Source organism: Saccopteryx bilineata, chromosome 2 (assembly GCF_036850765.1).
Source record: "Saccopteryx bilineata isolate mSacBil1 chromosome 2, mSacBil1_pri_phased_curated, whole genome shotgun sequence".
NCBI lineage: Eukaryota > Metazoa > Chordata > Mammalia > Chiroptera > Emballonuridae > Saccopteryx > Saccopteryx bilineata.
The window spans coordinates 30,774,687-30,797,270 of NC_089491.1; the positions used below are offsets into that span (position 1 = coordinate 30,774,687).

Sequence of the window (22,584 nt, forward strand, 5' to 3'; positions counted from 1 at the left end):
CCACCAGGGGGTGATGCCCTACCCCTCTGGGGCGTTGCTCTGCTGTGTCCAGAGCCATTCTAGCGCCTGAGGCAGAGGCTGCAGAGCCATCCCCAGCGCCCGGACCATCTTTGCTCCAATGGAGCCTCACTGCGGAAGGAGAAGAGACAGACAGAGAGGAAGGAGAGGGGGAGGGGTGGAGAAGCAAATGGGTGCCTCTCCTGTGTGCCCTGGCTAGGAATCGAACCCAGGACTCCTGCACGACAGGCCGATGCTCTACCACTGAGCCAACCAGCCAGGGCCTCCAAATAATTGTAAATAGGTATATTTTAAAATTTAAGATATAACAACATAAGAAGATATCATTGAATATAAAATTTTTAGAAGTAGAAATGACATTTATAATCAATTAAATATATTTTTCTTTATTTTATATATTTTTAATTTTTCTCTTTATTGATATGTCATTCTCTTGTTTAAAATGTTAAATACAAAATTTTTTTAAGGGTAGTCAAATTATGTTAATGCCAACATCCAACAATGGATATTGCTGTTTTATTTCTAAGGGATTTGTTTTCTCGAGTTCTTGCAGTATATCCACACATTTATTTTAAATGCATAAATAATATCAAACCCAGTGATTTTAACCCTGATTTTTACATGGATCACTGTTTTCTGTCCATCAACACAATCAAATATATTTATGACAATTATGGATTGTTTTACAATAATCAGTTATATGAATGGAACATAATTTATGTAACCATTATTCAGTTGGTGAACATTTAACTTATTTCTAACTTTAACATATTATGAAGAATGACACACTGTACATTTAGACATTGTCCAAACATAAGGATTAAGTATACAAATTAAATTTTTATTTATAGCCCCAAATTGTTGTCATCATTTACATGTCTACTTGAAATCAAGATAACTCTAAACCAACATTCGAGCACTCTGAAAAAAATTTATATTTTAAAATGGAAAATATTATGAATGAATTAAAGATAGGTTATTCTTGCCCTGCCCAGGTAGTATAGTTAGAGCATCATCCTGATACTCAAAGGTTGCAGATCAGGGCACACACAGGAACAGTGATGTTTCTGTCTCTCTATCTCTCCCTTTCTCTCTCTCTAAAATAAATAAATATTTTTTAAAAAGATAAGTTATTCTTATTTTTTTTCTTTTTTTTTTTGTTTTTTTCTTTTTTTCTGAAGCTGGAAATGGGGAGAGACAGACAGACTCCCGCATGCGCCCCACCCGGATCCACCCGGCACGCCCACTATGGCGATGCTCTGCCCACCAGGGGGCGATGCTCTGCCCCTCCAGGGCGTAGCTCTGCCGCGTCCAGAGCCACTCTAGCACCTGGGGCAGAGGCCAAGGAACCATCCCCAGCGCCGGGGCCATCTTTGCTCCAATGGAGCCTTGGCTGCGGGAGGGGAAGAGAGAGACAGAGAAGAAGGGGGGGGTGGAGAAGCAAATGGGCGCTTCTCCTATGTGCCCTGGCCGGGAATCGAACCCGGGTCCCCCGCACGCCAGGCCGATGCTCTACCGCTGAGCCAACCAGCCAGGGCCAAGTTATTCTTATTTTAATTTGCATTTTTAATTGTTAGTAGGCCTGGGTACTTTATTGAAATTTTCTATATTTTCTTCTCTGAATGGACACTTAGCATCTGGCAACTACTTTGCAATACCTAGAAAATCCCAAAATCTAACTCTGTATGTCTAAGATGGTCTATAACAGTATGAAATTTTCAGGCATAGGGATTTTCAGACAAATGATTGAGTTAGTGTATGTAAAGAAGTTTTGATAAAATATGGCATATTAAAATAAACAATGTTAACTATGATTACTATTATAGTTATTGTTAATAAGTACTGCTAATATCAACATAGAATAATGTTAGTATAGAATAACTCTCATATTGTACTAGTAACTTAAAAGAAAAGTTGTAATACAACATATGATTCCATTTATTCAACCTACTAAAACATTTTGTAAATAGTACCTATATTGCCACATAGAATATGATGTTTTTCTGTTTCTCATCAAATTAGATCACAGTTACCAGTTATTTCTGAGACATCAGGTTGCATGTCTTTTCTTATTTTTGTTATAGGTATTTCACTTTCCTAGAGCAAATATTAATTGTCTAATAAATGGAAAATAATATCTTAAGAAGTTAAGTATAATCAGGGTCCCAATCACCATATAAATCCTGTCAAATATACCTCAGTGTACTTAACTAGCTAACACTGAGTTCCATCCTCCTATGCGTTTGTTTCCATATGGTATCACTAGATCATCTTTGAGGGGAACTGAAAAAAGAAGGCTTGACACAGATAAGCATGGTTCCAGAGTGAAGCCTGAACTCTCTTTAGAAAAAGTCATATATGTCACTAAGGCTTGACCCTGAGGAATTCACAGATCCTGTGGTAATAGGGGTCTGCAAGCAGAGAATGAAGGGAGGTATTGTACTGTTGAACAATGAACCTACAGCTGTGCTCATGTGTGTTGTGTTCTAGAGGAAGTAATCATCAGGGAAGAGAGAGAATCAGTCACTGATAATTCAGATCTCAGATTGGGGAAGCAGTTCAGTCTTCAAGGTTAGTGGTATTTAGACCCTCCTATGTACCTGGAGGGTTCTGCAGAGGCAATAAACAGCGAGAGTAGAGAAGAACCTCTCATAGGCATCATGGGGCATTTAGAACATAAATCAAGGGGAGGAAAAATAGAATAAGCAATATTATTATATTGTATTAATATTGTAGTAACACCCCCGAAATAGCTCTTGATAACTCCAAAGAACAGTTACAAGATTACTTACAGTGCACTTGGAAGTATCACTCTAATGCTAGAGAAAAAAGCCAACTAGATAAATCTATTTTAAAATCAATTTATTTTATTGCAATTGTAACTAGAAAACAAAGCAGGGTTACCCATCACTCCTTTACCAATTTAAAGAGAGACAAAGACTCAGTAGGTACAGGAGTGTACTTTATCAGAGAAACTGATAGCCCTGAGAAGACAGGGGAATTCTGCCCACAAAGCTGCCTTAACACTCCCCTGGTGCTGCTGGCTTTTATAGGGTTCAGGGGCTGTTAGTAACGGTGTAAGGGGTAAAAGAAAAGAAAAAGTCTGTGCAGTTAGTCACATAACAATGTGCAGGAGCTGCAGTAATGTCTCTTCTGCAAGTTCTTTTGGTGTAACACGGGCCCAATCAGCATGGTCCTATCTGGTGTCCTTGGTACATCTTCAAGACAGTGGGCAGGTGTCTCCCAGGAACAGCTGAGACCTGGCACCTCTTTATTGTCTGTGGAAAGACACCCTGTTTTATTAGGATACAAAGTAAAGATTAAAGATTGGTGAACTAAGTTCTAATTAATTTATAGGCTTTGACTTTTCACAGTAAATCCTGTGGCTAGGCTTTTATAAACAACTATTATGATTTAAACTCAGTGGCAGGATTCAGTTGGTCAGCACCACTTCGGCAAAAATGATACCTAATGGCCTGACCTGTTGTGGCGCAGTGGATAAAGCGTTGACCTGGAAATGCTGAGGTCGCCGGTTCGAAACCCTGGGCTTGCCTGGTCAAGGCACATATGGGAGTTGATGCTTCCAGCTCCTCCCCCCCTTCTCTCTCTCTGTCTCACCTCTCTCTCTTTCTCTCTCTCTCTGTCTCTCCCTCTCCTCTCTAAAATGAATAAATAAAAAAAATTAAAAATGATACCTAATTATTTTGTTGAGTTTGGCAAGCCAGTTGTTAAATTGGCACTTGTAATCAGAATTCTCTCTAAGGTGGGCAGCTCCCCACCTTTGATGAAATACTACATTTTAATTCCCTTACAATTGTTACTTCAGTAAACAAACATATAACGTAAAAAGAAAAAATGCCAAAAAACCAAGGGGTGACAACTCGTATTATTTTTTGTCAGGTGTATTATTTAATATTTTTCATTAATGTTTTAAAACTCTTTCTTATAACAATCTAGTTTTGTGTACCTCTTTTATTGTTCTTATTTAAGTATTAACTGCATGAAATAATAAACTACCTTTCAGTATATCATTTTTTGTGTGTGTGATAGAGACAGAGAGAGACACAGATAGGGTCAGAGAGACAGGAAGGGAGAGAGATGAGAAGCATCAATTCTTTGTTGCGGCACCTTAGTTTTTCATTAATTGCTTTGCCATGTGTGCCTTGACCAGGGGACTACAGCAGACAGAGTGACCCATTGCTCAAGCCAGCGACCTTGGGCTAAAGCTGGTGAGCCTTGCTCAAAGCAGATGAGCCTGTGCTCAAGTTGGTGACCTCAGGGTTTTGAACCTGGGTCTTCTGCGTCCCAGTCCAAGGTTTTATCCACTGTGTCACCTCTTGGTCAGTCTCAGTATATCATTTTTTTTTATACTTAAAATGATCATTAGGGCAGAGAACCAGTTGTTAAATTATTTTAATCCCACCACTGTTTAAACTCCCCTAATTGTCAGGCCCCTCCTCAGTGGAAGCTTTCCCCCAACATTCCTGCAAAAGTAAACTTGTCACTGCATTTCCTGTCCCTTACATATCTCCTATTCATTACAACTAAAACTACTATCACTGAAACCAAATTTCTAACTTTTAGTGTTCCCATCACAATCAGAAAATTCTGGAAAGTCTTTGAGAAGCTTATTGAATCTGGTAATAGTGATCAAATTCCAAGTCTTGAAGTGTGTGGATAAAGTGAAAATAAAAGTGCTGTCTTTGAGTAAGGCAAGAAACTATAACGAGAGTCAAAACTCAGTCTAGACAAGAAATGAACCACAAGATAATGCATAAGAAGCAAGAATGGCAGATATAGGGTATCACTCATCACCTGACAATCAATGAAGAATAACTTGTCATCTGTGTCAAAAAATTGCTTTTATTGATCAACCAATCCTTGTCAGCAGTTGAATTATGAATAATGTCAGTCACTGCTGTTCTGTTGCCAGACTGCCTGCTCACCTGGTTCCAAGACTTGTCAGAGAAAACAATCATTCCCCTTTACACAAATGATGGACAGGCTACAGAAATTTCAACACCTAGCATGGATGGGTGGCACCACGGTGAATGGGAATAGTGTATTAGGAATCCCATCTAGCAACGTGTAGGTGAAATGAGAAAGTATCATGGCCTAGCACCTGCTTAAGAGACAATGAGGAACATCTATTTTGATATTTAAAATAATGAATTTATAAATATCCCTGGCCTCAAATAGAAGAAGCTACAAAAATAATTCTTAGCTTTTTTTTTTGACTCAATGAATCTAATCTTATTTGTATGATTACCTTCATTATATTTCCTTAATGTAAGAGCAGTATAATCTAAACATATTTTATTTTATATTTTCTAATTTTATCATGTTTAGATACAATCAATATTATCTTGCAAAGAATTAAAAATAATCCAAACAATTAATTAAGATTTCTTTGCCCATTTTCATAATTGCATATTTGCTATATAACAATGTCTAGAACAGGGGCCCCCAAACTACGGCCCGCGGGCCGCATGCGGCCCCTTGAGGCCATTTATCTGGCCCCCGCCGCACTTCCAGAAGGAGCACCTCTTTCATTGGTGATTAGTGAGAGGAGCATAGTTCTCATTGAAATACTGGTCAGTTTGTTGATTTAAATTTACTTGTTCTTTATTTTAAATATTGTATTTGTTCCCGTTTTGTTTTTTTACTTTAAAATAAGATATGTGCAGTGTGCATAGGGATTTGTTCATAGTTTTTTTTATAGTCCGGCCCTCCAACGGTCTGAGGAACAGTGTACTGGCCCCCTGTGTAAAAAGTTTGGGGACCCCTGGTCTAGAAAGCCCACACAGTATACGTGCAAACAGGAAAACACACAGACTCATATACACACAATACTTCTTTGTCCTTTTCATTGTTTCATTTCTCTATCTGACCACATAGTCCAGATTTCACATTTTAAGCTATTAGAGATTTAAATTTTGTTTAACTGTTCAGAAGTATGAAGGTTATTCATCAATAACTTTTAAAAGATACTTTGATATTTGTGGGTCTTCCTGATATTATCAAGTTCTAAAGTATTTTTTTTCTTTTAGAATTACCAATTTTATATATTTAAGTGAAAAAAATTTAATTGCTAATTTTCTATAATTATTGTTTTTATTCATGAACATGATAGAGTTCTTTGTTTATTCAAGATTCTTAGTCTCAGCCTGACTTGTGGTGGCGCAGTGGATAAAGCGTCGACCTGGAAATGTTGAGGTCGCCGGTTTGAAACCCTGGGCTTGCCTGGTCAAGGCACATTTGGGAGTTGATGCTTCCAGCTCCTCCCCCCTGTCTCTGTCTTCTTCTCTCTCTCTCTCTCCCTCTCTCTCTCTTCTCTAAAATGAATAAATAAAATAAAAATTAAAATTAAAAAAATATGCTTAAAAAAAGATTCTTAGTCTCATTACAGATTAATAATATATTAAGATTGAAACTAAAATGGAGATATTTTATATTGCTCTTCTCATTATGAATGAGTTATTTTTCTATTTCAGTTTCTTAGTGAGCATTGAAAATATCTAAGAACTTTGTAGGTTTTTCTATATTTACTTCTTAACTGATTATTTTACTTACTGTTCATGCCCTAAAACAACCTTTTATTTTCTATATGATTTTTAAAACATTTTTTAGGTAATCATGTTATATGCAAAACTTGTAATTTTACCACCATCAGTCATAAATTTAGACCTCTAATTTAAGGCGTAAATTATCTAGAATTACCAATACACATCATTATATCTGACACATAGTGGTTCAATTGCAACATTATTTACAATAGCAGGTTACTATAAACAATAGATAAATCTCTCAGTAGGGCAAGAATAAATAAATGATGATACACTTATCCAGTAAGTATTACGCATATGATAAAAAAATGAGCTATGTGCTAATATGAAAAAACAGTGAAGAAATTATTAAAGAGAAAAGGCAAGGTTCAGAAGACTATATCAAATATTCCCATTTATGTAATTGATATTCATGAAACTTAAAAATCTAGAATTTGCCCTGGCCAGTTGACTCAGGGGTAGAGCGTTGGCCTGGCTTGCAGGGCTCCCGGGTTTGATTCCCGGCCAGGACACACAGGAGAGGCACCCATTTGCTTCTCCACCTCTCCTCCTCTTCTTCCTCTCTGTCTCTCTCTTCCCCTCCCGCTGCCAAGGCTCCATTGGAGCAAAGTTGGCCCAGGTGCTGAGGATGGCTCTGTGGCCTCTACCTCAGGTACTAGAATGGCTCTGGTTGCAACAGAGCAACGCCCCAAATGGGCAGAGCATCGTCCCTTGGTGGGTATGCCGGGTGGATCCCAGTTGGGCACATGCAGGAGTCTGTCTGACTGCCTCCCCATTTCCAACTTCAGAAAAATACAAAAAAAAATCTAGAATTTATCTATGTGTAAATACCAATAGTGCTTATGTCACAAAAAGGAGACTAAGGTTTAAATGAAATACATTTCATTTAAATTCCCTTTATTCTATTTGGAAGATATTATCAATGTGTATGTTGAAAATACAGCATATATTTAAAATATATTCCCATGATGATATATGCAATATATGTCTTATGTAATAAAACTATATAATATATAATAAAATATCTCCTATTTATATTTTAAAATCTTTGCATAAACTGTAGTTTTGTTGGCCTATTTTCTCAAATTATAACTTCAGGTTAATGTTGAGCTAGTATTTAGTGAAAATTGTAATTTATTCAATCTCTAAATCTGCAAATAGATGCCACTAGAAACTATCTCTCTACTGGTAGTTATTTACAAGTTTATATTATCAGTTCGTATGCCTAGAAACCTGGCATATATGTGGTTGGTAGCTTTGAAACCATGCATAATCCAAGATTTATAAATGTAACCTGGTTAGATTTTTACATATTTTTTGAGCTTTTCAAAGTTTACCTTTATTACTTCTCTCCTTCTGATATTTATGTCATTTTTAAAATGAAACATTAAAACATATGAAAGTGAGGATTTGCTGCTGGGATATGATCTTGTCCATGTCTTGGTATTTAGAAAAATTCCCAGTTCTCTCCTAAAATAGGAGTAACAGCATCCTATTGATAAATGTGTTCTATCAACCCAACTTAAAACCAAGACCATCACAAAATCTTAGCTCAACCTTAGCATTTTTTTAAATGTTTAACATTGACATTTTTAATAAGACATAATCTACAATTTCAGATGGCCCAAAAAGTGCTTTTTTTACTGTTCGAGCTATACTATGAAGAGTTGCATTTTAATATGAAAAGAAGACAATGTTTTCTAAAGAGGTTATCAAATAGATCAAGATGTCCCTCCATACCTTCACGCTACCTGTGCTATCTAAATGACACAGAAAACTGCTATTTAAAAACTGAAAAACTTTTACACTGGTAAGCAAATTATAGACAAGGTGGTATATAATCTAAAAGAGGACTTGCTTTAAAATTTTGTAGGAGGCACCCAATGAAAAATAGATGGTGGATGTACATAGGAAAATGTGTATGAGCTGTATGAGGTGTGAGATTGAGTCTACTAATGTGAAGTGTAACAGGAGATTTGAAAGATAATAACTTCTTTAGAACAGTTGGGAAAATAGCACAATAGTCCTAAGATATAGGTGCTATTATTATCATCATTTTACAGATGAGGAAAGAGACACAAAGATGTAAAGAAATCTTCTCAATATCACATCACAATTAAATAGAAATTCTGGTACACAAGTCCACGCCAGTCTGGCTATAGGGAGTATACATCATCTAGGTTTTCCAATCATATTAATTTAAAAGGCAAAAATATCATTAAATTAAAAATGGAAGCACAAAGTCAGCCACTGCCTGTGCCCTACCCGGGGCCACTGAACAAAAGCTACAGAGCAATCTGCAGATGGCTGCTTATTGTGCTGCACTTGAGGGTGCTGGGGAGAGGCCAGGCTGTGCAGCCAGGCTGGTTGTCATAGTGCCAGGCCTCAGGCCAATTAGCAAGTGGTAAGAGGTACACAAAGGCCAGATTCGGCTTGTTTGAGAGGTTTTAGGAAAGTCCTAAGCATAAGCCAAGAAATGCTGTTTGTATGGAAAAGCCACTGGAAATGGCTTTTTTGGGCCCTCAACTGGATTGAGGTCCCATGGAAACAGAAGGGCTGGTCCAGTAGCATTAGCCAGGTTGATCTCATTTTATTTTTCACTTGCATATTTTTGTATGTTGGCCATTACACTGGAATTTAATTACTTTATGAAGAATTTCTAAATATATAAATTAATATCTAAGTTAAGTCATAACTATTTCAAATTCATGGGAACATACTTTATGCTTAGAAAATATGGAACATGTCGACTGACCCAGTGGTGCAGTGAATAGTGTGTCAGACTGGGATGCAGGCCCAGGTTCGAGACCCCAAGGTTGCTGGCTAGCCCAGTGGTCCCCAACCTTTTTTGGGCTACGGACCGGTTTAATGTCAGATAATATTTTCACGGACCGGTCTTTAGGGTGGGACGGATAAATGCACAAAATAAAATTATGCGACTGGTGTAAAAACTGTGGTATTTTTAAATATAATTGTCGAATTTATGAGACAAGCGTCAAGAGTGAGTCTTAGATGGATGTAACAGAGGGAATCTGATCATTTTTAAAAAATAAAACATCGTTCAGACTTAAATGTAAATAAAACGGAAATAATGTAAGTTATTTATTCTTTCTCTGCAGACCGGTACCAAATGGCCCACAGACCAGTACCGATCCGTGGCCCAGGGGTTGGGGACCACTAGGCTAGAGCACAGGCTCATCAGGCTTGAGCATGGGCTCACCAGCTTGAGCCAGGGTCACTTGCTTGAGCAAGGAGTCACAGACATGACCCCATGATCGCTGGCTTGAGCCCAAGGTCATTGGATTGACAAGGGGTCACTCACTCTGCTGTAGCCCCCTGGTCAAGGCACATATGAGAAAGCAATCAGTGAACAACTAAGGTGCTCCAACAAAGAATTGATGCTTTTCATCTCTTTCCCTTCCTGTCTGTCTGTCCCTATCTGTCCCTATTTCTGACTCTCTCTGTCTCTGTCCAAAAAAAAAAAAAAAGAAAAAAAAAAGAATACCTGGAATATGTCAATGATATCCTGAATTATTCACATATTCACTAAGCAATTTGAGACACAAATATTTAAAGAGATAAATTACCAACCCAACCAAATTATTTTCATATTGTAATACCACATCTAATTATATGTGAATTTAGAAATTAAGGCTTGATTTTTATCTTGTAGATATAACAACAACTTTTACAGAAGGTCAAAGGGCATGCTACAAATGGAGAATTTATTTTGTTGGTAGCATGCAACTTTATAAAAAATAACTTATTGTCAGACTTTATAGTGACACTGAGATAATAAAAATGGTATCTTACACTTTGGAACTTGCATTACTATTGATACTTTTTCTCTGACATTTGATAGCATATTGAATAGTGAGCTTTGGGCAGTAAAATGTGTTATGACCCAGGAGAAATTAAATTATCTTACTGTGTATTTCTTACAGTCCCCTGAGCTTACTATGAATTTATTGTTATTATTGTGATATTGTTGCTGTTTTATATGGGATTCTTTATCTCATAAGCTAGAGTTATTATGGATACCTTATAAAATTAAGCATAGTCGAGTAGATTTTTATCTTCTTTTTGCTGTTCTTTGGTTTTCCTTTTTTAATTGTAAGAATGTATCTCTTTAATAATGAAAATATTAAAATAATATTTTAATGTGATATGGATTAAGAATATGATGACAAAATGATAGTGAAAGGAGTATACAATTTGGACTTAAAAAAACTAAATTTGGCTTCAAGGCTTAGAGTAGTGTGATATTTCAGTAAAATTATTTAATTTCTCTGAGCTTCAGTGTCTTCATCTCCAGTTATAAACCCCCAGATCACAGGCTCCAGCATGGGTTCACTGGCTTGAGCATGGGGTTGCTGGCTTGAGCAAGGGGTTGCTGGCTTGGCTTGAGCAACCCCCTATCCCTTGTCAAGGCACATATGAGAAGCAACCATCAATGAACAACTAAAGCGAAGTACCCTCCTCCAATCACAGGACTTTTTCTAGTCCCTCATACAATGAGGTATGAAAACTGTGATTACAAATAGACCATACGCCTCTGAATTTACATACTGTACACTTCTTTAAAAAAGCAATAGCATCCCAACAGAAGGATGACTATACAATTTGTGTTAGACCTAGGTAGCGAATCTGGAAGTTAGGCTATGTATATACAATGGGATAGGGATGAAGAAGCTTTCAGTCTTTCCTCAGGTGATCTCTATAAGGATAATTTACAGCACTGACTCTAAAATATCCTTTAGTGCTTTTATCTGTAAATGAGATTTTTTGAACAGTGATTTATAAATTGGTTCCCCCCCCCCCCCAGGTAAAAAAGAGTCTGTTTGAAATGTGTCTTTCAGCACTGGTTTCTATTATATTTACAAGACACCTCAACTGAAAATATGTTAATATCTAAAACTCAGCTACTCAGATGGACTCTGTCCACAGCATTTCTGTTCCTATCCTTTGAATCACCTGAGGCTCTACTGGTGTTAGAAATGCAGATTGAGTCAGAAGTTCTAGTAGTGACTTTTTGAAATTTGACTTTATATCACATATTCTTGTGTGATGAATGTGCACGAAAACCTTACAGCCCCTCATCCAAACCTCTGACTTCTATGGGCACAGGAGAGTTTACTGACTTTACTTAAATTTATGAAAATTATCCTATTTGTTTTTTTAAAATCTTGTTTCTTTTAATTGAATATTTCAATTTTCTCTCAAATAAATTTTCTTTTATCATTTTTCTAGTCTCATTCCTCTCCTTTTTTTGTTCACATACACTGAATAGTTCTCTTCTTCTTTTCTAAAACAGTATTACCTAGTGGATCCCAATGAGATTTTTTTCGGCCTAGATGGGACATTTGGAAATATTACAAAAAAATGATAAGTTCTCACAACTTGGGGAGGGGGATACTGGCATCTAGTGGATAGAGGCCAAGAATGCTGTTAAATATCCTAAAATTCACAGGACAGATTCCACTTCCAAAAAATTATCTGGTCTAAAATGTTAATAGTTCTGTTCACTCTAGGATTAAGAAATTAGAGTTACCATGCTTATGTCCAAACTACATGGAAAAACTTTTTTTCTTTAAATTAACTCTTTTAAAATTAGTATTGATAAATTCATCAAAATTTTATGTAAAAGACATATTATTCAATTATTTATACATAAACTATTATTCTAGAGCAAGGATTTATCCTGTGAGTGTAAATTTTTCACATCTTCACTTTTAACTCAAAGGATTTAGATGAATTACTCAATTGGCTGAGCCTCAGTTATAACTGGATAGATAATGAAATTATACCATGTATGTAGGATTATTATGAGAATGTATTATGTACATAAAGCATCTAGCATATAATATATAATCAATAGCTAGTCATTATCACAGAATGTTTTGTTTTAATTATTATTACTGTTACATTAGGTGTTTTATACACATCCCAGCTGAAGGGTTTTGGGTATGCTAATGTCCTGAGGTTTCATCATAATTGGAGAAGTTGCTGATCAACTGTTGTTAGGTATGAAAAATATCAGTTTTGTGTTTAGAGACTCAAGTTTGTCCCAGATCTGGAATGTATTATCTGATGGAAACCTACTTTTTAAAAATCTTTATTAGCTTTATTTTTATAATAATATATTTTGTATTGTCAAAATGGAAGTAAATTGGATTAATATCCCTTGGCTGCAAAATGATGACAATTGTATCTAATTTATAAGGTTACTGTTAGTGTAAAACCAGATAACATATTCAAAAACACAATGTGGTTCTATTTTTAGTTTTTTGAGGAACCACCATACTTTCTTCCATAATGGTTGTATTACTTTACACTCCCACCAACAGTGGATTAGGGTTCCTTTTTCTCCACGGCCTCTCCAACACTTGCTATTACCTGTCTTGTTGATAATAGCTAATCTAACAGGTGTGAGGTGGTATCTCATTGTACTTTTGATTTGCATTTCTCTCATTACTAATGTAGATGAGCATCTTTTCATATATCTGTTGGTCATTTGTATTTCTTCCTGGGAGAAGTGTCTGTTCATGTCCTCTTCCCATTTTTTATTGGATTGTTTGTTTGTTTGTTGTTGAGTTTTATGAGTTCTTTGCATAATTTGGATATTAGGTCCTTATCTGAGCTGTTGTTTGAAAATATCATCTTCCATTTAGTTGGCTGTCTGTTTATTTTGTTATCAGTTTCTCTTGCTGTGCAAAAACGTCTTAGTCTGATGTGATCCCATTCATTTATCTTTGCCTTCACTTCTCTTGCCTTTGGAACCCAGCAATCCCTCTACTGGGTATATACACCCCAAACTCAAATACATTGGTATGTAAAGACACATACAGCCCCATGTTCATTGCAGCACTGTTCACAGTGGCCAAGACATGGAAACCAAAAAGCCCTTCAATAGATGAATGGATAAAGAAGATGTGGTACATATATACTATGGAATACTACTCAGCCATAAGAAATGATGGCATTGGATCATTTACAACAAAATGGATCTTGATGACATTATATGGAGTGAAATAAGTAAATCAGAAAAAACTAAGAACTGCATGATTTCATACATAGGTGGGATATAAAAATGAGACTAAGAGACATGGACAAGAGTTTGGTGGTTACCTGAGGGGGAGGGAGGTGAGGGCGGGAGAGGGGGAAAAGGGAGGGGCACAAAGAAAACCAGATAGAAGGTGATGGAGTACAATTTGACTTTGGGTGATGGGTATGCAACATAATTGAATGACAAGATAACCTGGAGATGTTTTCTTTGAACATATGTACCCTGATTTATTAATGTCACCCCATTAAAATTAATAAAAATTTATTTAAAAAAAGAAGTGCATAGGATATTGCTGATTAGACTGCTATCATGGTAAAATGGGGAAAAAAAGCTAAAAAATAATAAAGTATTCTTATTTTACAATAGCAAGAAGATTAGACTCCTGACAAATGGATCTGGTTTCCAGTATCAGATAACCACAATTTTTTATACCATATCTAATCCACAATAAATAAGACACCATTATATGCAAAAAATAATAATAATAAAAATAAAACATAATGTGAATCTGATACATTTTTTATATTTAAGCCACCAAAGGTTCAGAAATATTTTTCATTTCTGGATTTATTTTCCTGACTGAATTTAGATAATGAGTAGAGGGATGTCAAGTGGAAAGAGAAAACAACTCAAAAAGTATAGTTGTGATCATTCAATTCAAGAGATTTAATAAGAGAGAATTTTTAAATTAGTTTTGGAAACTTGTTTTCAATTCCTAATTGACCATTATTACATCTTTGCAATTTTAATGAATTTTAGACTATTGTTCAACTATATTTTAGTCACTGCACAAATTTGATGATGCATCACAACAAATGATAAATAACTTTTTCTAGGCCTTTTTGACACAGATCTTACAGAGTACTGTGTGTATGAGTGGGTGAGGGGATGCCTTGCAGGGACAATTACTACTTTTTATCACTTATTTTGAAAATTGTTAAGATAGAGCAGAATATACCTAACTTTTTGCAATGGATATTATTGTGTTGTGATATGCTAATAGCTACCATATAAAACAAAGAGCCATCATCATTTAATTTGTGAAAGTATTAGGATATTTGAAGTTAAATTTCTTTAGGAGTTCTCAGAACACTTACTATATTAATGTGTGTGATAAATATCAAAAAGAGTTTTAGGCTTATTTCACTTAGCATAATGCACTCCAGGCCCATTTATGCTGTCAGAAAGCGGAAGATTTTACTCTTTTTTTTTTTTTAATAACCAAGTAGGATTCCATTTAGTAAATGTACCACAGTTTTTTATCCATTCATCTACTGATGAACACATGGTGGTAAATACACAATGTAATATAAAGAATGTATAGTATAGAATTGTACACCTGAAACCTATACAATTTTATTAACCAATGTCAGCCCAATAAAATCAATGAAAAAATTAATTAATTAAAACAAAAAGAGTTTCAGGGAATATAGGTCTTATCTCCACAACATCTTTTATACCTCTTTCCCTTTAGGTTATAGAGTAGGTTCCAGAGTGCCATTTGCTCTGAGTGGCCTGAGCTGGTCATCTTATTGTTTCAGGATCATAGAGCTAAGTCAAAGAGAGCATAGCATTGCCTTTAGGTAGCAATGCAGCAAAGAAAAGAAAAACTTACAGACACAGACAACAGTGCAGAGATTATGGTGAGGGAATTGCATTGAATTGGAGCATTATGCTAAGTGAAATAAGCAGTCAGAGAAAGACAAGTACCATATGATTTCACTCATGTGTGGAATCTAATGAACAAAATGAACTGACAAGCAAAATAGAGACAGACTCATACATGGAGAGCAGGCTGACAACTGTCGGGAGGTAGGGCTGGGTGAGGGATTGATCAAAAATGGACCAAAAAAAAGTGAAAAACTTATGGACTTGGACAACAGTGTGGTGATTACAGGGGAGCCATGGAGGAGGATGTGGGAGGATAAATGGTGATAGACAAAGACTTGACTTGGGGAGGTGAACACAATACAGTGTACAGAGATATATTGTAGAATTGGGCACCTGAAACCTGTATAATTATATTAACCAATGTCATCCCAATAAATTCTATTATATACAATATGTATATATAGATATGTCATTCCAATAAATTCTTTTATATATGTGTGTATATATATATGTATTTACATATATATGTATATACTGAATATATTAAAAAGATTGTACTATAATTTGTTAAATTAGGCAAAAGAAATGAAAAGCATAAGAAAAAAATGAAAAAATACACTGGTCATTATTGTCATAAAATATGATTGTTTACACAGGAATCTAAAATAATCTACAATCAAAAAATTAAATAAGTGCAAATGTTATCTATAGAGGTAGTAGAGGAATACAGGGGATTAAAAGGTAGAAAAGAGAATGGAAAGGGAAGAAGAAAATATAAAAAAAGTTAATAACTTTCTTATGTAAAATCTAGGAACAAATATAACATTTTAAGCTAAATAGATCAACTAGTAAACACTCAAACATATTAAGAGAACAATAAGCGACAAACTGTCATTTGTTTAATTTAATGATTAGAAGCAAGAAGCAGGAAGAGGTGAGCAAGATGTAACAAGGCAGTTTTACTGTTAACCATAATAGGGAGCAAACACATACTGTCTAAAAATAATATGTATATATTCATATGAACAAAAATATAAATGATCCTACATTTGGAAGTGCAAACATAGAGTAAAATAAATAGAGACCACGTAGGTTCAACTGTGTTTAATTAGTATACATTATTTTAGATTTGCTATTGATATGCAAATATATAATGAACATAGTAAAATAATATGACAGAGTTTAGCAAAACTTGTAGGCCATATCATAGAGTATAACAAGGCTTAACAAACCAATAATAATAATAATTTTCTCATTGGATTAAAAAGAGAAATTAAACTATGCTGAATATGAGATACATCTAAGACAAAACACATGCGTAATAAATAAGAAAAAATATATCAGAAAACAGCAAGTTAAAAGGAAGGAAAGAGCATGATATTTATTACATAGTTATAATTGGACCCCCAGAAAGCATTTTAAAAGTTCAAAAGGACATTTTATATCAATAAGGTCTCTAATCATAAAGATATAGTTATTAATAACTATGGAGGAAATATCAGCAATGAACTGACAAAGCAGAAACTATAAGACATAAACATAAGATAAACTATAATATCACTCATCACTGACAGAACCTGAGTTTCTGAAGAAACCAGGTCTGAGAAGAGAAAAGATCAAGACAAGCCTGGGATACCTTCTCAGATGAGAAAAGAAATAAATTTTCAAAAGTTAACATGGCCATGTCAAATGGACACAGCAGGCCCTTAACGTTTTCTCTGAAAAATACCTGGAAACATTAGGGGTTAATAATAATAATAATTCCAATGGATTGACATGTGTAAAATATTAAATGGAAATTTCTGAGCCTGGATGATACTTAAAATGTCAAAAAAAATTATCTGTCTCTATTAAGGTACTTATTAAAACAACTTAATTTGGAAAAAAAAAAGTAACCAAAAGACAAACCATTAAATATCTATCCTACCTTTTTAATAGAATGTCTTTTGCAATGTAACGGGATGCTTATGCCAAAGAAGCATTCAACTTTCTGCTATGCTTTAGTGGACAAAAAGTGGCCACATACTAAACCTGACAAGTTCAAGGAAGACCTGCATGGAGGCCCTTAAAAACTCAGAGACCTAAAGTAACCATATGGGATGATCTGATATGAAAACTCCCTAACTGAAAGTAAGTCCTGGAAGGGAGTTGTGTCCTAGGGTGGTATCTTCCCTGACTGAAGTCACTCTTTCCCTTGACTGAGCCTCCCTATTGTCCTTTTGCATGATGGTAACATACCTTTGGAATGTCAGGGCAATTTCCTTTCTCCAGACCCTCAGGACACAATCACTGCTCCTGAACCGAGATCACAGAACCCCTCTTTGTTCTTGTTATCGTGTTGTTAACTGTTAACTTTTCTATACTCATCAATGTAAAAGAAATAAATGTCTATCCATTTTATGTTTTATTCAGTCTCAGAGATTTCTCTGCTTTGCTTTTTCCCACCTCCCTAATCTATCACCAGTGGATTTCATGTAACTCTTAGGTATTTTCCTTTGATTGTAATGTATAAAATAAGGTGAAAAACTGCATTCTCTGTTTCTGATTTGTTTGTTAGTTTATTTTGTTCATTAGAGTCCACATTAAGGAAAATCATATGTTATTTGTCTTTCTTTGACTAGCTTATTTCACTTAGCTTAATAATCTCCAGGTCCATCCATGCTGTCACAAAGGGTAAGATTCTTTTTGTTTTTTTACAGCATAGTAGTATTTGATTGTCTAAATCCGTAATGGCGAACCTTTTTATAAAAACAGCCCACTTTTGCAGTGCTGGTCAACCTGGTTCCTTCCACCCACTAGTGGGCGTTCCAGCTTTCGTGTTGGGCCAATCATGGCTCCATTTGGTTTGTCTGCTACCACCACCATGAAAGCTGGACCGCCCACGAGTGGGCAGGAGGGACCAGGTTGATCAGCACTGCAAAAGTGGGCGGTTTTTATAAAAAGGTTAGCCTTCACGGGTCTAAGTAAATGTACCACAGCATTTTATCCACTTATCTACTGATGGGCACTTGGGCTTCTTCCATTTCTTGGCTATTGTAAATAAACCTGCAATGAACAAAGGGACACATTTTTTTTTTTTTTTTGAATTGGTGTTTTGAGTTTCTTTGGCTATGTTCCCAGATGGAATTGCTAAAACAGACTCATAGATACAGAGAACAGACTGGCAGATGTCAAAGGGGATGGGTGTATGTGGGGGGTGGGAGGGTAATAAAGATGAAGAGAAGAAGCAAAAAAAAACCAGACATGAAGTATGGGATTGCAGGAGGGAAATGGGGTGGAAGGAAGTGGAGGAGGGCAGAGAGGAAGGAGGAAAATGGTGATGGAGGGAGACTTGACTCGGGTGGTAAACACACAATACAATATGCAGGTGATATATTGTAGAGTTGTGCAGCTAAAATGTACAATTTTATTAAGCAATGTCACCCCAATAAATTTAATTTTAAAAAATCCTGCCATTCTCTGGAGCATTATCTCAGTCTTTTGAGATTTTGTTTCCCAGAAATTGTCATCAGTTTAGCTCAAATAAACTCATAAAAATTCTTACAAGTTTGGATTTTTCTTGCATCAACACTTTTATATATAATTGGATATATAATGATTTCATTTCCTCAAGAGCATTTGGATAAGAGAGCATATATTTACTAAAAATATTTGACTTTAAATTGTTACATGGCAAGGCTTATATTTAAATCCATTCCCACAATCAGAAACTTCCCAATTTCAATACCTTTCCTTTGTTCTGCTAATTTGTGTCAACTATTGTACTCTCTCTCTTTAAGGGGAAAAAAATTGCAAAACCCTGGAGAGTCACTAACACCCAAGGGCTAACTCCTTAGTCAATTAACTGAGTCATTATTCTTCTATCTTACTTCAAAAGATAAAATGTTAGCAGGAAAGTTTAACAATAAAATTTTAAAGTGTAACTAAATTTAGAGAGTTGAGAAATATTTTATTAGGATTAAATGACAGATGAAAAGAAGAACTTCACTGGTAGTTCTATGAAATTATTTTATTTTTACTAATATAAAAATAACCTTATATTAATGAATTTGAAGGTATTATGAATTCTCTTTTCACTCATGTTAGTCATTGTTAAATTTCTCAAATCACTGTTCACTTTACTAGATAAATAGCTCTACTTTTAAAGCTATATACATTAGCTTGAAATCCTTCCTAGGTAAAACCTGATAAAAATGGATTTAAGAAGGTATATTAGAGTGATGTTTCCCACATACTTCACTGTAATGAACAAATTACTAGGGGAATCAATTTAATGAGAAGAAAAAACTTAGCCAGTTTAAAAGTAGCAAATCTCAATCTGCTAAAAATAAGCTGGATAAATCAATAGTGTCAAAAGTTAGGTCAATCACCTGGCTTCCAATAGCTAATTTAGGATTAAATCAAAGTGCAGAGAAGATTAATGAAGTTTTAAGTAAATCAGCATAAACTAAAGTAGGGAAAAACAATGTTGCAATTAGCACACATGCACGGAACATCAGTCTGAGGTTCCTAAATATATACAATGTGTAAAGTTTCCAAGAGAAGATTAAAAACTGGATCAGAATGCACAGGAATAGAGATAAATCATGATATCTGAAAATAAAAAGACCCCCTCACCAGTTGGCACCTGATCTAATCAGCAAAAACTTGCATCTCTTCAACCAGTGTTATCATAAAATAAAATTCTCCTCTCAAAAAAAAATTATTTGCCCTAGAACTGCGTTTTTGGGGGGCTGGGATTGTTTGTTTGTTTGTTTGCTGCATTACGCTCTCATAGTTCGGCTGATTGTCACTAGCCAAACTGATTTTGCAAGGGGATTCGAAACTGATCACATCAGATATAAAGCCTCTATTTTAATAATATTCATATGTGACACTTTAGCAACCACCCTTGACCAAATTGGCTTAGTAGTTTTCTTGTTCCAGCTGATGACACAATATGCAACTAGCTTTTTCAACTTCCATACCTCAAAAACTACTTTCCTTGTGCTGAACGTTTCATGTACCTCTGGTATACAGTATTTTTTTTACTAGGCACTGTTCTCTTAGTTTTAAGGGCCAACAGCAGCTTGAACGAGTTTTGGGCCAAAAAGAGTTATGACCATGTTGGAGGACGTTGAAGGATGGACAGGGTCGGAGTGAGGAGTCTGGGATACGTAGGTGTAATTGTTCTGATCCAGGACTGGGCTATGTTGTGTGGCTTTGGCTTCTTTCTGCAAGTCCACTTTCTTCTTGCAGTTGTTTCTTCAATTGTGAGGCTTGAAACTTGGGGTTTCCACTGTCATTACAGGATTCCCACATTCTCCACTTCACTTCCAGCATTAAAGAGCCTCTCTTTCCTTCATTCCATCTTGAAATATCTCAGAGAAGAATTTTGATTAGTTTTGTGTAAAGAAATGACTCAGGGACAAAAGAATTTAAAAAGGAGAAATGTGTTTACCAGAAATGCAAGGATGTCAGACTTCAAAGGACTGGGTAGTAAAATGGCATTTAAAGGTAAAAAAACATAATATTACCATTTGATTTATTGAGGTCTGAAAAAAATATTTTCTCAGGGTTATTGTATTTATAAAGGTGGTGATATATCTTCAGATACCAGAATTGAAAAAGTTAGTGATAAAACTGTTTTCCTTAAGGAATCAATAAAATTTAGGGAAAGATTAGGAATTTACTTAGTTTGGGAACTGTATGGTCAGTAGTCATGGCCGTCGTGGCCATTCACATGCAGGTTCTCATTGAATTCAGATTGATGGTAAAGAAACAGTGAAGCCAAAAAATGGTGGGTCTTTCCTTTATTAAAGTCTCACGCCAGCCAGCCGACGAGCAAACACACAGGGCTCACAAAGCTACTGACACATTCTTCAGTTAAACAACCAGGAGAATCTTCTCTGACTTCTCCTAGAATCAAAGGCACGGCCAGTCTCAGCGGAGCTCACAAAGCCCCTCAGCTCTGATTCCTCATTTGCACACCTTCTCTTTCCCTGCCAACATGGCTTCTTCTTCAGCACTCTGCATTCTCTCTGTTCTCACTCTGCAGACATGGCTTCTCCCTCCCTTCTCCTTCTCTCTCTTTCAAAACTTTCTGGAGCAAAAACGTCACCTCTAGCAAACATTAGCAAAACAATGGCCCTTCCCAAGCAGGAAGGTAATTTGCAACTACACAGACCACATATAAATGCTGCTGCCCAGCCCCCAATGCAAACTATATATAAGCGAGCAAACATTAAAATCATATTTTACAAACTTATTTGACCAACAGGAACTCAAAACTTTTGTTATTTTTGGTTTATGTCAGGGTGCAAAGTGCTTTCCACTCACTTCCCACCCAGGGACATGCTGTTCACGCTAAATGCTAATATTGGCAGGAGAATGTGTTAGCTTTGTTCCCTTAGTGCCTAGTTGTCAAATATCTGTATGCTTGATTTGACTGACATATTTGCATAGACATGAAAAGAGATGTTAATTCACAGAAATCGTCTTGTTTAAAAAAACAAACACACACACACAAAAAACTAGAACTACATACTATTTTAAGAATTAAGATTTAATGCTGGTCTGGAGGCTTCGTAGGTCCCTTAAACTTATACTCTATTTTAGCTTCAGAAATATTCTCTTTTTGCTACTATTTGCTCATCTGCTCAAGTCAGAAACAAAGAACTATTCCATTTACCGCAGCTGGGTTATACTGTAGTTCCTATGTCAGACTAAGGAACTCTACTATACTTTATAGAGTTATTTCTGTCTCATCATAGGCTAATTTTTGTGGCGCTAGGCTTGTCATGTTATGAATTAACTTGGGGAGGGTTCAACCTTGTTTTTTAATAGCGTGTCAGCAGTGACACTTATTGTTACCTCTTGACCTATTTTTTGTTACTCCAGAACCGTGATGGTGAACCTTTTTATAAAAACCGCCCACTTTTGCAGTGCCAGTCAACCTGGTCTCTCCCGCCCACTAGTGGGCGTTCCAGCTTTCATGGTGAGCCATAGTGGAACAAACAAACGGTGCTGCGATTGGCCCACCATGAAAGCTGGACCGCCCACTAGTGGGCGGGAGGAACCAGTTTACCAGCACTGCAAAAGTGGGTGGTTTTTATAAGAAGGTTTGCCATCACAGCTCTAGGACTTTATCATTTTCCTAGTAAGGAGACGTAAAAGTAATGCACTCATAAACTTTCATATTTCTCAAAAAGCTATGAAACTCTTCCCTAACCAAAAAGTTCTTCCTCATTTCTACATAGATTGAAGCTCATTTTATAATACCATACAAATAAAAGAAATTCTCTTGACTATTCTCATTTCTATCCATATTATATTTTTAAAAAA

At 35.8% G+C, this 22,584-nt stretch overlaps 1 non-coding gene across 1 annotated transcript; it reads right to left on the reverse strand.

The window, feature by feature from the left end:
- Positions 1-205: 205 nt before the first annotated feature.
- On the reverse strand, positions 206-281 carry TRNAD-GUC (transfer RNA aspartic acid (anticodon GUC)). The gene has a single exon. It is a non-coding gene; the product is annotated as a tRNA-Asp (tRNA).
- Between the last annotated feature and the right edge of the window lie 22,303 nt (positions 282-22,584).